Here is a 12262-nt window from a genome sequence, read left to right as displayed (position 1 = left end):
GGATGATTTTAAGTGTGAGCCTACCCTGGGCAATTTATTGAGACACTGCCTGCCCCCACTCTCAAAAAAGAAAAATTAGCTTCATTGGATAGAGAGGCATCCTACAACATGGAGGCTGAGATGGGCACATTACTTAAGTCTGGGAGTTTGAGGCCAACCTGGGCAACAGGACCATCTTAAACAAAGAAAAAAAAATCGGCAGTCTCATGGACTCTCACTATTTGTTAAGAAAAAAAGATGACAAGATTAGGGTTTTTAAATCATATTTACATACCTATATTTCATCAGAGAATTATCAGCTCAAAATGCAGTTTATACTTTAATTTTCCCAATGTTCTTCTTCCCTGGCATCCCCTCTCTCAGCTTTTTAAAAGATATGTTTATTCATTCATTCACTCATTAAATAGATAACACTAACATAACTCATCAAAATATGTATTAAAAAGCTTTCTCCTGTTTACCAAGTTTTTTCCTGATTCTTACAGAAAAACTTATTTTTCTACTTGCTTCTTTATCTGTTCTGTGTTTCTCTAATGTATATCAAAGCAATTGTGTATGTGTCTTACTTCTCTGCTTTCTCACATAAAAATTTACATACCAAAGATACGCTTGTGCCTTTTGTCCCCAAGTTTTCCTAATACAGTTTGCCATTTAGGTACTTTGTAATGTTACGGTCACATGATACCATTTATAGTAAGTATAAAAAGCCAAGTCTGATTCATTGAAAAGGTTATTGCCCTTCTGAGGAGGAAATTAAATCCTATGTAGCAATTTTAATTTTAAAGTAAATTGTGGTGCTGTGGCTTATTCCTGACCCTAAGCAATAATCTCATCTCACTGTCCTGGAGCTAGCTTTCTGTTGGCATCTGATGTCCTCAATATCCCAAAGAAGTCATTACATAAAAGCGCTTTAAAAGAAACTTTGAATTCAATTAAATTTCAGAAGAAACTTGGCTTCTTTGTTTTGTTTCTCTTTTACTTTAATTTTTAAAATGAGAGGATAAGGAAAGTAGTTTAGATTTTTTAACTTAAGTAATGAACAGATGGGGAGAAGACAGAAGCTATGAAAAGCTAATGTTCATGTATCCATCCATCCATTCATTCACAAACATTACTGAGCTCCTGCTATACTCCAGACATAATTCTGTGCCCTGGGGATATAGCAATCTGAAAGGCCCCTCTCATGCCAGCTTGATGCCTATATTATAGTCTCTAGTCACTTCAAACAAAAGAACCATTACCTTTCAGCAAAATCATTGCTCTGCCCCCTACCTCAACTCCTTACTTCAATGCCCCATTCTTTAGTCAGTGCTCAAAAGTGCAGCCAGAATTGTTCTCTTAAGAAAATGATACCCTTGGTCAAGATCCCCCAATAGTTTATCATCCCATTTGAGGATAAGCCAGAGTCTTTAGAATTTCATAAGGCCTACATGATCTAGCTCCCTTACTCCTCAGTGAAACTACACAATAATAAATTAAAATATAATGTTGTAAAGGTTATGAAAAATCAAATAGTATAATTATGTGACTGTGTGTCTAACCATTCTGCAACTTTAAGTACTTATTATGTGCAGATTACTGTTGCTACTACAGACTTCAGGTATGAGAACTGTTATGACTGAACACTGAGAACATTCATTGGCTTAAATAACCACAAGTTCCCTTTCACAAGTCCATTCACATATGTAATGGAAATGGATTATATATACTTCCATTATTTTTGCAGCAGTGTTGTCTTGTCTACATTAGCCAATAAGAAAATGAGCCAGAAAGCATAGCAGAAAAAAAATAATTGAAAATAAAACTAAACAATGATGAACTTAAGAGCTTTGATTTTTTTTCATTTATAATTACTAGAATTTATAGAGTCCCAGTAATAAAATAACTCAATGCCTTATAAATCTTATATAAATAAATTCCTTATGAAATACTATTCTGGGGAGGGGAAGATGGCAGCGAAAGGAGTGCATCACCCCAGTGTGCCGCGTCACTGTGTGGGAGAAAGACGAGGTGAAACAGCTGAAGGCTATCTTGTTGGGAATTTCCAGTGAAATTGAGGTGCTCCAGAATCTAGTGGACAGATTTCCATCGCGCGAGGTTCGGCTGCGGGGGCTCGGTCTCGGGCGATTTCTCCGCATGGAGGGTCGCATTGCCTGATCTGCGGACCGCCACGCAGCTGGAGTCTGCGGTGCGAGGTGCCAGAGTGGGAGTGCAGTGATGCGGATTCTGGGGGCTCCTGCCAGTGGTGCAATGGCCGTGCTTAGTGCTGAGTTCCGGCTTTGAGACAGAGGAGAGAAGCGGTCCAGTTCGATTCTCAACACCGGTCGGACCACGGAGGAGGACAGCAGCCGCCATCTTGGAGAGCTGATGTAACCATCCCTGTTTTCTACTGATCTCAGCTCATTCAGCTACAGAACAGGTGATTTCAGGCTGGTATTTGCCTGCGTCTCACAGACAGATCGCTCAGGCTCAGGGCTGGAGAACCTGTGGAGAATACTCCTTGGGGCTTGGGGCGGCTGGGCTCTGACTCCCAGAACAGTTTTGGCCCGGGGCTGGGGAGCCTGCGGGGACTGCGTCTTTGAGCCTTCTCCCAGCGGAGCGTGTACCGAGCTTGGAGAGCTTGGAGCAGCCGGGCTCTGGCCCCCGGGGCTGCTTTGGCCGGGGGCTGGGGAACCCGCGGGGGTCGCTCCTTGGAGCCTGCTCCTAGCGGAGCGTGGCCGGGATCAGAGAGGCCGGCTTCTGGCTCCCGAAGCTGCTTTGGCCCAGGGCTGGGGAACCTGTGGTGACTGCTTCTCGGTCCGGGTCCTGCTGGGTGCTGTGGGGGCCAGGGGGGCAGAGTGGAGCTGCCGCCTGTGCCCAGAGCAGGCCAAGTGACCTGCCGGCGTGGTATCACGACACCCCAACTGCAGCTGGGGCGGAAGAGAGTAGCCGCCCACGCCTAGAACAGGACCATCGACCTGACGGCGCGGTAGCCAAGTCACCCCATTTGGAGTAGGGGCTGTGCAGAGCCGCCATCTGAGCCTGCAAGGTAGGCAGACCTGCGACCCACTGGCAGGACAGGCCCGGTAGCCTGCCAGCATGGTGGACAAGTAGCACCGAGGCAGTCATGTCACACTGGTTGGAGTGGGGGTGGAGCAGAGCCGCCGCCCGTGTCTGGAAAAGGCCCAGCGACCCTTGGAGAGGCAGTCAGGTACCCTCACTGGGAGTGGGGGCTGAGCAGAATTGCCGCCCGAGGCCGCAAGGTAGGCAGACCTGCGACCCACCGGCGGAACAGGCTTAGAGGCCTGCCAGCGTGGTAGACACGTCACACCAATTGGAGTAGGGGCCGAGCAGAGCCACCGCCCACATCCGGATCAGGACCAATGACCCGAGGGCGTAGTAGTTATGTCACCACAATTGGAGTGGGGGAAGAGCAGAGCCGCCACCCGCACCCGCAGGGTGGGCAGACCTGCGACCAACCAGCGTGGTAGACAGATCACCCTAATTAGAGGAGGAGCACAGCCACTACCCGCCCTGCAAGGGAAATTTCCCAACTATACAAGAGCAATATAAATAAATAGGGGGAAAATTTCAAAAACACAACAGTTTCACCAAGGAGAAAGAAACACAAGCAGTATGAAAAGACAAGGAAAGAAAGGACCACAAGCAATGCAGGTCAACTCAACTTTAGAAGAGGTAAGAGCTGCAACAGATGGAATGTCAGATAAAGAGTTCAGGATATACATGCTTCAGATGATCTGGAGTCTCAAGGAAGACATGAGACAGCAAAATCAGACAATGAAAGATCACTTTGACAAGGAACTACATAAACAAATCCAGGAAGCAAAAAATCAATTTCACAGGGAGATAGAGGTAATAAAAAACAAACAAATAGAAATCCTAGAAATGCAGGAAGCAATAAACCAACTTAAAAACTCAATTGAGAATACTACCAGCAGAGTAGATCACTTAGAAGATAGAACATCAGACAATGAAGACAAAGTATTTCAACTTGAAAAAAACATAGCAAGTCTGCTAAGAAACCATGAGCAGAACATCCAAGAAATATGGGATAACATTAAAAGACCAAACTTAAGAGTCATTGGAATACAGGAAGGCACAGAGCTCCAAACCAAAGGAATAAACAATAGTCAATGAAGAGTCAATGAAATAATACGAGAAAACTTCCCAGACTTGAAGAATGAAACAGAATCCCAAATCCTAGAAGCCTACAGGACGCCGAATGTGCAAAATCATAAGAGATCCACACCTAGACACATTATAATGAAGATGTCCAATATACAGAATAAGGAGAGAATTTTAAAAGCTACAAGAGAAAGGAAGCAGATTACATTTAGGGGTAAACCAATCAGGATAACAGCTGATCTCTCAACACAGACTCTGAAAGCTAGAAGATCCTGGAATAACATATTTCAAACACTGAAAGAAAATGGGTTCCTACCAAGAATCGTGTATCCGGTGAAATTAAGCTTCAGGATGGAAGATGAAATTAAAACCTTCCACGATAAACAAAAGTTAAAAGAATTCGCAGCTAGAAAACCATCTCTTCAAAAAATCCTTGGCAAAACATTACAGGAAGAGGAAATGGAAAATAACATTGAAAACCAACAGTGGGAGGTAGGACAGTAAAGGGGGTAAAGTAATCAAAGAGGAAAACAAATCAGGTTTAGTAACATTAATAAACAAATATGGCTGGAAGAACAAACCAAATCTCAATAATAACCCTAAATGTTAATGGCTTAAATTCACCAATTAAGAGACACAGGCTAGTTGAATGGATCACAAAACAAGACCCAACAATATGCTGCCTACAGGAGACACATTTGATAGGAAAAGATATACAAAGACTGAAGGTGAAAGGTTGGGAAAAATCATATCACTCATATGGACTGCGGAAACAAGCAGGAGTGTCCATACTCATATCTAATAAAATAGATTTCAAGCCAAAGTTAATCAAAAGGGATAAAGAGGGACACTACATACTGCTCAAGGGAACCATACACCAACAAGACATAACAATCATAAATATATATGCCCCAAACAATGGTGCAGCTATGTTCATCAAGCAAACTCTTCTCAAGTTCAAGAGTCTAATAGACCACCATACAATAATCATGGGAGACTTCAACACACCTCTCTCACCACTGGACAGATCTTCCAAACAAAAGTTGAATAAGGAAACTATAGAACTCAATAACACAATTAACAACCTAGACTTAATTGACATATGTAGAATATACCACCCAACATCAAGTAGTTACACTTTTTTCTCAGCAGCACATGGATCCTTCTCAAAAATAGATCATATATTATGTCACAGGGCAACTCTTAGACAATATAAAGGAGTAGAGATAATACCATGCATCTTATCTGATCATAATGGAATGAAACTGAAAATCAACGATAAAAGAAGGAAGGAAAAATCATGCATCACTTGGAGAATGAACAATAGGTTACTGAATGATCAATGGGTTTTAGAAGACATCAAGGAGGAAATTAAAAACTTCTTAGAGTTAAATGAAAACACAGACACAACATATCGGAATCTATGGGACACATTGAAAGCAGTTCTAAGAGGAAAATTCATTGCTTGGAGTTCATTCCTTAAAAAAAGAAAAAAACCAACAAATAAATGATCTCATTTTTCATCTCAAAATCCTAGAAAAAGAAGAGCAAAACAACAGCAAAAGAAGTAGAAGGCAAGAAATAATTAAAATCAGAGCTGAAATTAATGAAATCGAAACAAAAGAAACAATTGAAAAAATTGACGAAACTAAAAGTTGGTTCTTTGAAAAAATAAATAAAATCGACAGACCCTTAGCCATGCTAACGAAGAGAAGAAGAGAGAAAACAAATTACTAGCCTACGGGATGAAAAAGGCAATATCACAACAGACACTTCAGAAATACAGAAGATAATCAGAAATTATTTTGAATCCTTATACTCCAATAAAATAGAAGATAGTAAAGGCATAGATAAATTTCTTAAGTCATATGATCTGCCCAGATTGAGTCAGGAGGATATAGACAACATAAACAGACCAATAACAATAGAGGAAATAGAAGAAACCATCAAAAGACTACCAACTAAGAAAAGCACAGGACCGGATGGGTATACAGCAGAGTTTTACAAAACCTTTAAAGAGGAACTAACACCAATACTTTTCAAGCTATTTCAGGAAATAGAAAAAGAGGGAGAACTTCCAAATACATTCTACGAGGCCAACATCACCCTGATACCTAAACCAGACAGAGACACTTCAAAGAAAGAAAACTACAGACCAATATCTCTAATGAACCTAGATGCAAAAATCCTCAATAAAATTCTGGCGAATCGGATTCAAAAACATATCAAAAAAATTATACACCATGATCAAGTAGGTTCATCCCTGGGATGCAAGGCTGGTTCAATATACAGAAATCAATAAATGTTATTCACCACATCAATATACTTAAAAATAAGAACCATGTGATCATCTTGATAGATGCAGAAAAAGCATTTGACAAAGTACAGCATCCCTTTATGTTCAAAACTCTAGAAAAATGAGGGATAACAGGATCATATCTCAACATTGTAAAAGCAATCTATGATAAGCTACAGGCCAGCATCATTCTGAATGGAGAAAAATTGAAGGCATTCCCTCTAAGATCTGGTACAAGACAGGGATGCCCTCTCTCACCACTTCTGTTCAACATAGTCCTCGAAACACTGGCCAGAGCAATTAGACAGATGAAAGAAATTAAAGGCATAAAAATAGGAAAAGAAGAACTTAAATTATCACTATTTGCAGATGACATGATTCTATACCTAGCAGACCCAAAAGGGTCTACAAAGAAACTATTAGAGCTAATAAATGAATTCAGCAAAGTGGCAGGATATAAAATTAACACGCATAAATTAAATGCATTCCTGTATATCAGCGACAAATCCTCTGAAACGGAAATGAGGACAATTACTCCATTCACAATATCCCCCCAAAAAATAAAATACTTGGGAATCAACCTAACAAAAGAGGCGAAAGACTTATACAATGAAAACTACAGAACCCTAAAGAGAGATATAGAAGAAGACCTCAGAAGATGGAAAAATATACCCTGTTCATGGATAGACAGAACTAACATCATCAAAATGGCGATATTACCAAAAGTTCTCTATAAGTTCAATGCAATGCCAATCAAAATCCCAACAGCATTTCTTGTAGAAATAGATAAAACAATCATGAAATTCATATGGAATAATAAAAGACCCAGAATAGCGAAAACAATGCTAAGCAGGAAGTGTGAATCAGGTGGTATAGCGATACCAGACTTCAAACTATACTACAGAGCAATAGTAACAAAAACAGCATGGTACTGGTACCAAAACAGGCGGGTGGACCAATGGTACAGAATAGAGGACACAGTAACCAATCCACAAAAGTACAACTATCTTATATTTGATAAAGGGACTAAAAGCATGCAATGGAGGAAGGATAGCATCTTCAACAAATGGTGCTGGGAAAACTGGAAATCCATTTGCATCAAAATGAAACTGAATCCCTTTCTCTTTCCATGCACAAAAGTTAACTCAAAATGGATCAAGGAGCTTGATATTAAATCAGAGACATGGCGTCTGATAGAAGAAAAAGTTGGCTATGATCTACATACTGTGGGGTCGGGCTCCAAATTCCTCAATAGGACACCCATAGCACAAGAGTTAACAACTAGAATCAACAAATGGGACTTACTCAAACTAAAAATTTTTTTCTCAGCAAAAGAAACAATAAGAGAGATAAACAGGGAGCCTACATCCTGGGAACAAATCTTTACTCCACACACTTCAGATAGAGCCCTAATATCCAGAGTATACAAAGAACTCAAAAAATTAGACAATAAGATAACAAATAACCCAATCAACAAATGGGCCAAGGACCTGAACAGACACTTCTCAGAGGAGGACATACAATCAATCAACAAGTACATGAAAAAATGCTCAACATCGCTAGCAGTCAGAGAAATGCAAATCAAAACCACCCTAAGATACCATCTCACTCCAGTAAGATTGGCAGCCATTAAGAAGTCCAACAACAACAAGTGCTGGCGAGGATGCGGGGAAATGGGTACACTTGTTCATTGTTGGTGGGACTGCAAAATGGTGCAGCCAATTTGGAAAGCAGTATGGAGATTTCTTGGAAAGCTGGGAATGGAACCACCATTTGACCCAGCTATTCCCCTTCTCGGTCTATTCCCTAAAGACCTAATAAGAGCATGCTACGGGGACACTGCTACATCGATGTTCATAGCAACACAATTCACGATAGCAAGATTGTGGAACCAACCTAGATGCCCTTCAATAGATGAATGGATAAAAAATGTGGCATTTATACACAATGGAGTATTACTCTGCATTAAAAAATGACAAAATCATAGAATTTGGAGGGAAATGGATGGCATTAGAGCAGATTATGCTAAGTGAAGCTAGCCAATCCTTAAAAAACAAATGCCAAATGACTTCTTTGATATATGGGGGGTAACCAAGGACAGGGTAGGGACGAAGAGCTTGAGAAGAAGATTAATATTAAACAGGGATGAGAGGTGGGAGGGAAAGGGAGTGAGAAGGGAAATCGCATGGAAATGGAAGGTGATCCTCAGGGTTATACAAAATTACATATAAGAGGAAAGGAGGGGTAAGAGAAGAATAATACAAGTGGAAGAAATGATTTACAGTAGAGGGGGTAGAGAGAGAAAAGGGGAGGGGAGGGGAGGGGAGGGGAGGGGAGGGGGGATAGTAGAGAATAGGAAAGGCAGCAGAATACATCAGACACTAGAATGGCAATATGTAAATCAATGGAAGTGTAACTGATGTGATACAGCAATCTGTATATGGGGTAAAAATGGGAGTTCATAACCCACTTGAATCAAACTGTGAAATATGATATATTAAGAACTATGTAATGTTTTGAACGACCAACAATAAAAAAAAAGAAATACTATTCTGTTCTGAGGATAAATGCTAGAGATAATTTTCAGCTCACTTTGAGATTTTAATATTTTTATGTCCTTCCAATATAACTTTTTGGCAGAACAGATTATATTGCTAGAATTCCCAAATGATACACACACACAAAAAAACCACTCTCAGTTTCCTGAAGGAAAATAGTCCAATACTCTTCACCCTGACTGTATTCTAGTTCTTTAATACAAACAGTATAGTTATACTGAAGATAATCAAAGTATATATAGAGTCTTTGTTGTATATTTTTTAGTAGAAAGAAAATGAAGGACCCCCTTAGCAATTTACCAACATTTGATAAAGATTCACTTTATTTGAAACTCTTCACTGATGTATGTGTTTGATTTGAGCATATATCTCATGAAATAGCATGAGCAGCAGAAAGAGAATGGGTTTTCTGGTCAGGTAATCCTGAGTTCATACCACGGCAGTCCTTTTTGACAACTGGGTAACTAACCTTATTAAGTCACTTCTGTGGCTCCCAATTTTGTCACTGATGAAATTAAGTTAATCCTACCTGCTTTACAAAAACTTAGTAAAGACTAAAGGAGCTACAATGTGCACAGATCTCAGGTCTTTGCATTTACTGTTTTCTCCTATTGGGATACTTTTCTCCACACACTTACCTTAGCTATTTCCTTCTTATTATTTAGTAATTCAACACAAACATTTCTGACCCAGCTCTTTCACGTCATCTTTTCTAAATGTTCTTCACCACACTTATTTCTCTGAAATCATCTTGTTTCCTTTTATGATCTGCCTCTTTTTACATGAATGCAACCTCTCTGAAGCCAGGAACTTTGTCTACCTATCTCACTGCTCTATCTCTGACCCTGGAAAGTAAACTTGCTGATGAATGGATGACAGACTCCAACCCAACCATGTTATTCAGTAAATCTTTCCTTTCTCTTTCTGAGGAAGAGACCAACATTTAACATGATTCTCATCATGTAGCAAGTGAAAAAGTAAATAATATGGGAAAACAAAAGAAAAATTTTCTGTATTGTAAGAATCTCTAGATTTATTTCTTAAAACACGTTCTTCAGTGTCTTGTACTAAGGTTGACATGCACAAAACCATATATGTGGCTATTTTAGTTTACAAAGAAAACTCTTCGAATGAAAATCTCTCTGGCCTTTCTAATCACCATCTCTATATACTATTGGATCTATAACCTGAAGGTTACAGATAAGCAATGCCATTGGCCAAACATTCCCTTGAGAATGTCAGTGTTTGCTTCTTTGTCTTTGTTTGGGGTATCTTAAGAGCACTGTCAAGTTTTAAGAAGGCCCTTCTTTTAGCTTTTGTGAAGGATTGTGATCAGGAAAAAAGTACTGCTCCTTGACTTGATGAAACAGGCCAAGAGGAAAGGAGGCAGGGTCATTAACCTGCTTATTTTCAGTCTCTTCACTGATAATAGGAGTTTTCAGAATAAGAAGCATGGTTGTTCTGTGAAGCTCAAATAAAATAAAGAAACAGAATCAAACAAAGGAGTTGACAAAAAAAAACCCTCCATTTTATTTAGCTTTCTCCACAACACCGCACTGGAGAAGATACAGAATCTTTTTGCTACATAATTTGAAGAATTTGTCCTGTAATATGAAACTTTAATTTATAAATCACCATTCATTTCATTTCATTTATATATTTTATTTGTATCCAATATTACAAGGTTATTGTTATATTTCTTGAAAATATTATAGTAAAATAAATATTCTTTATAAAATTCATAACAAATGAACATGAAAAACAAGAAATAATGCAAAGCTCAAGCAGGGCTAAATATAATAAAGATGGATAGATCCAATATAAGATTTTTTTTACAGGTCTTTGCTGTACATAATCATTTGCTCACCAGCCAAAATTATATTTAGGCCTTTCATTCTTCAACTATCCAGATAAAACTGAGGTTAATTGTTTTCCAACTCTTAAAAGTCCAAAATGCACATTGCAAAAAACAATACTGCACATTTGAAAAAAAAAAAAACCATAAATGCATTCCAAATTCATGGAATTTGCACAGAAGGTAAGTTTCTTAGAAGGGGGCTATGTAAAAATTTGGAAAGCAGTTGACAACTGTTTGCTTCTAAACTCCAAAGGATGTCAGGTTCACTTGACTATTACCTCTGGGGCAAATGTCCTGGCTCTGCCACTTACTAGCTGTGTGACTTTGGTACAATTACTTAATCTTTTTGTTCAATCTCTTCATCAGTAAAATGTGCATAACATGGGCTTCTTTCTACTCTATATGATTGTCTCCAACAGTTCACATGAGAATCACTCATGAAAACTCATAATACAGTCTCTGACATGCAGTAAACTTCCATGATTTGTATTTAATGATGATAATAATCTTCGTCAGCTTCCGAACCAGACTAATTAAAGGTAATGGATGGGAGAAACTAAGTCCTATCTTCCCTCAATAATTGCTAAGTTGTTAGAATCTGAGCACAGGGCTCCTACTAGCCATACTTCATGACCGAATGAGGACATCTGGCTACAGTAGGAGAGAAAAGTCAACAGGCAAAGAGAAACAGAGACGAGAGAAAGAGAAAAACTAAGGGCCTGTTCTAGACCCAAGATTCCAGGAAGATCGAAGGTTCTTACAGCTGTTTCTTTGCTCTTCTGATAAATTCCTTGTTTCATTTTATTTGTGCTTCAGTTGTGGTTGTTTTTCTGTTACTGCAAAACTAACAGGTCCTCACTGTAACAGGAGATAAATTAGGTTACTCACACCTGTATGAAGCAGGCAGAAGATCACACTTTCACTTAGTGTTTCAGGCTCAGACTTCTGACTAGAGAGTCCATTTTTATCTTGCCTTTTGCTGAGGATCTTCTGACATTGGCAGGGACAGAAAGACAGCTTTGGGTGAGCTCCAGAAAGTGGGGAAGGAACGGAAGAGCCACAGGAAAAGAAAAAAAAAAAGAATAGGTAGCCTATGGCTCTAGGATAAAGAAATGCCTTTTTCTTCCCTTACCCCAATGTGTGACTTCAGAATTCTGAAAATAATTCCAAGAAGACTCCAAAATATTTAGAAGACAGATTAATCATTCCAGTAAAAGTAGACTTATTAGGGTACCATGTAGCATACTTACTTAGATACATATATGTGTATGTGTATCTAAGTTCCTAACACCAACAGTTTACTAAGAAGGTCGATGTAATGATTCATTTAAAAATCTCTAAGAGGAAACTCTGAGGTTCTGGGTCTGTTGAAATCAACTCTTTTAAAGCATAGTTCAAGATTTATGATGGAAATTATTGTTCTTT

The 12262-nt window shown here is 39.1% G+C and overlaps 1 pseudogene across 1 annotated transcript in view; it reads right to left on the bottom strand.

The window, feature by feature from the left end:
* LOC308658212 (dTDP-D-glucose 4,6-dehydratase-like) overlaps nt 1-12262 on the bottom strand; it is a 62185-nt pseudogene that overhangs the window by 42054 nt on the left and 7869 nt on the right. The gene's annotated exons all lie outside the window — the stretch shown is intronic.

The sequence above is a fragment of the Spermophilus citellus genome, assembly GCF_964194105.1.
Source record: "Spermophilus citellus genome assembly, chromosome: 10".
NCBI lineage: Eukaryota > Metazoa > Chordata > Mammalia > Rodentia > Sciuridae > Spermophilus > Spermophilus citellus.
Note: the sequence above shows the minus strand (reverse complement) of the source record. Positions and strands in the feature narration are given on the sequence as shown.